This window comes from Hyperolius riggenbachi, chromosome 7 (assembly GCF_040937935.1).
Source record: "Hyperolius riggenbachi isolate aHypRig1 chromosome 7, aHypRig1.pri, whole genome shotgun sequence".
Classification (NCBI taxonomy): domain Eukaryota; kingdom Metazoa; phylum Chordata; class Amphibia; order Anura; family Hyperoliidae; genus Hyperolius; species Hyperolius riggenbachi.
Window position 1 is genome coordinate 227,789,505 of NC_090652.1, and position 3,962 is coordinate 227,793,466.

Below are 3,962 nucleotides of genomic sequence, written 5' to 3' on the forward strand. Positions count from 1 at the left end.
ATGAATGATAGCCATTGTGTCCAAAGTCCAACCGCACAACTGGGACATGACAGTTTTCAGCCAAGACACCTCCAAAAAAATTACGCAGCAATTGTATTTGGGTTGAATATAGGTGGTATCAGTGGCCTGTGGCACCCTGACCTGGCGGTGGGAGCTGCACAGGCAGCAGGAGCAGGGCAATGCAGCAGCAGCAGGTGTAACGTGTGCCAGGAGCATGCCAGACGTGGCAATTGGCACTTAGCACGTGTCACGTGGCACTTGGCACGTGTCACTTGCCAAGTGTCACGTGGCATTTGCCAAGTGTCCCGTGGCACTTGCCACGTGTCACGTGGCACTTGCCACGTGTCACGTGGCATTTGCCACGTGTCACGTGGCAAGTGCCACGCAAAGTGCTGAGTGACAGTCAAACAGCAGAGGAGAAGACACTAGTGCACACTAACTGTCACACTGGCACTGCTCACAGCACAGCAGTTCTGTAGAAAGCTAACACAGTAGTACTACTACTCTAACAACTACTAGCACTGACTGCAGTACTACAGTACTAACTACACAATAACACAGTAATCCTATTCCCTAATCCTTAACCTAACCTATACCTAAGGCTAATAGCTGGCCAGCAGGCAGCAGCTGGCCTGGTCTGTTCACAGCACACACACAGACACATAGCAGCTGTGAACAGACCACACACTCTGACTGTCACACAAATGACATCAAGCTAATTAATGATTTAACAATAATGTAGTGATAGTGAAGGGGTTAATCACTGAACAGCTTTCGGTTTATCACTGCAAGGCCAGCAGCACTGGAGCACACACTCTGACTGTCATACAATGACATCAATCAAGCTAATGAACGATTTAACAATAGTGTAGTGATAGTAGTGAAGGGGTTAATCACTGAACAGATTATCACTGTGTACAGCCCTTGCTACTAGGCCCGGCAGCACTGGAGCACACACTCTGACTGTCACTCTATGACATCAATCAAGCTAATTAACGATTTAACAATAGTGTAGTGATAGTAGTGAAGGGGTTAAAACTGAACACCTTTAGGTTTATAACTGTGTACAGCCCTTGCTAGGCCAGCAGCACTGGAGCATGTCTCTCAGTGAGCATTCAGCAAGCTAGGAGATATGTCTCATCATGGCAGCCCTCCTTATTATACAGGGGGGCTGGTCAGTGTTCCTTTCTGTGATTGGGTGCCAGGGTTTAGGCTGGGAGCCTTCTGATTGGCTCAATGAGGTCAGGTGAGGCTGGCCAGGGTTCACCTCTGTGATTGGTTGCTAGGGCTTCTGCTGGGAGCCCTCTGATTGGCTCCAGGACATCATCTCCTTAGTTACTTAGTATTTTGGATCCGGATATCCGCAATATCCGTGGATATCCGCATTATGCGGCCAAATATCCGCAGATAGCTAGCTGGATTTAAAATCCGGAATCTGAATTGGATAGCGTAAAAAAGTTCGGATATCCGGGTTACCCGGTCCCGAATAATTTATAATGTTCTACTGTATGCCATTTAGGGTCCTCTTTCAAACTAATGTATTTGGAATGACTTGTTTCCCCATGACTTGTTCCTGTAGGAATGGCCATGGATTTAGTTGTAATCAGGCAAGTCTATGGAATCCTTTGTTATATTTATCAAGAACAATAGTGACAAGAGAGACCAAATATTTTAAACAGCCCTTTAATCTTATATCACAGTTCAGAAAGAGGTTGTGGCCAAAAATATCTCCAGGGGTTGAACATAAACATAGAAATTAATTACAGAGACCCTTATTTGACCAGTTTAAAGCATAGCTTCAAGATAAATACTAATAAATCACTAAAACTATGTCCTGTATGTAAATAAATGCAAGTCATCTGTTCATGCTCTTGCAGAAGTTAGCTATGCATGAAGTCATTTCAAACTTTGATTTTTACAGCTGGTTACCGTGGGGCAGATAATATTATTTCACTGTCCACCTTTTCACTTGGTGAGGGTGGGGGGTCCCGGGGAACCCATCCGTTATAGTATGCCTGCAAGCACTGCAATAATTTCAACTCATTAGAACAACCCTGTTGGGAATATTTGAGCAATACTGCTGTCCACCTTCTTTCTCAGATGGATGTGAATGATTGTAGCTGGTAAACTGACCTACGTGGTGCAATGGAAACAGCACATGGACGCAGAGATATTTGGCTATCCCATTGATTAGGATCTGGATTTGTGAATGTGTACATGGAATGAAGGTGCAGGGAAACTTGGGTGCAGGGTGAAGTTGAGAAATGGCTCACCCTGCTCCTGTAAAAGTCCCGGCAGCGTTTATTATTATTCCCCTCCAGGCCACCTTGGACTGTGGGATAAGAAGTGATTGATTGCTGGCCAAATTACGCTGTTTTCATCGTAATTTGGGCTCCGTCTCTAGACGGCGCCCAAATCACTGACTGAGCTCTGCTATAGCCGTAATTCCCATTATGGCCTATGGCGGTGCCTGGTACGCCCAAATTTCCTGCACTGTGAGTACTCATAGAGTTCATCCATCCCTACACTGCAGCCATTATTCAATTGACTTTTTCACATATGTTTTCTCCTAGGAGATAATTTTTCATCTTCTGTTTAAAATAATGTTTCAGCACCCTGAAATTAAAAAAGTACCAAAAAGGAGTTGAAAAGTACTGCCAAAGTTATTCTGAGTACCGTATTCTCTTTCTTGCTTGTGGCTTATTGATAAAGTGTGAAAATATCACCTAGGAGCAAACTTAGGAAGGAAAGTGAATTGAATAAGGGCCTGCATACATTCTGCACTATCTCACTCAGCTCCGCTGCCTGATTAAAGTGGCGTGCTTGGTGGTTGCCAGCTGTGCTAATTTGGTTTTATACTATTGTTTTTATAATCCATGAATTTTTCTGTCAACTTATGTATTTACTATGTACGATTCTTTGTAATTTTTTTAGTTTAGTATTTTCAGCATTTCGCTGTGAGCTTTTTCCTGTATTTTTCTTTCAGACACTTTTTATTAACCCGAGGAAGCGTGTTGATACCCGTAAAACGCATTGGGCATGATTCACTAAGACAAGGCGTGCTAACTTTGATAAGGCATGCTATTTGTCTTAGTGAATCAAACCCATTGTTTGGTGTTTCATATATATATATATATATATATATATATATATATATATATATATATATATATATTTCACGCATTAAAGTGTTTCACATATTGAGGTAAGCCCTTCTTACCTTTTAAACTGTTTTAATCATTTTATACATTTAGGCGTGCCTCCTTCTCATTCATTTAGTACCACAACCACTAAAGGAGTTACCTTTAGTTTGGGCAATAGTTTTTTTCAAGACCTTATTCTTACCCAACTCCACTCTAGGGGGTGAAAGCCCATTTGGAAACCAACATACTCCACCAGCATGAACTGCATCTAAGCTTTAGACCATGGTGGCCACTCCGAAACCCTTGTTTGTGAGAATACCCTATTTGTTTTTCATCATTACCATTATTACTGGCATACTACTCCATAAGTGGTTCCTGGTTCTCTCCTGTTTTTTTCCCCAATCTGGAAGATCTGTGGGTGTTCCAGACTAGAGATGTCAGCGAATGGTTCGGGAACCGTTCGCTGGCGAACCCCTCACCCTGTACTATTTCCGGGTCGCCATGACCCAGAGTATTATGGCTGCGCTGGGCCGGTGGTGCACGTCCTTGATCGCGCCGGTTGCCGGGCACTTTCTGCGCATGTGCGTGATGTCATGAGTGATCAAAGACGTGCACCGCCGGCCCAGCGCAGCCGTACTACTCCGGGTCATAGCGACCCGGAAGTAGTATTTCCCCATAGAGATTCGCTAGCGAACGGTTCGCTAACATCACTATTCCAGACCACTGTAAGTACACATAAAGTTCACCCATCCCTACACTGCATACGTTTTACACTCCCACTCTGCACTCCACTGCTTGAGTTAAATGTATGTGCTTGGT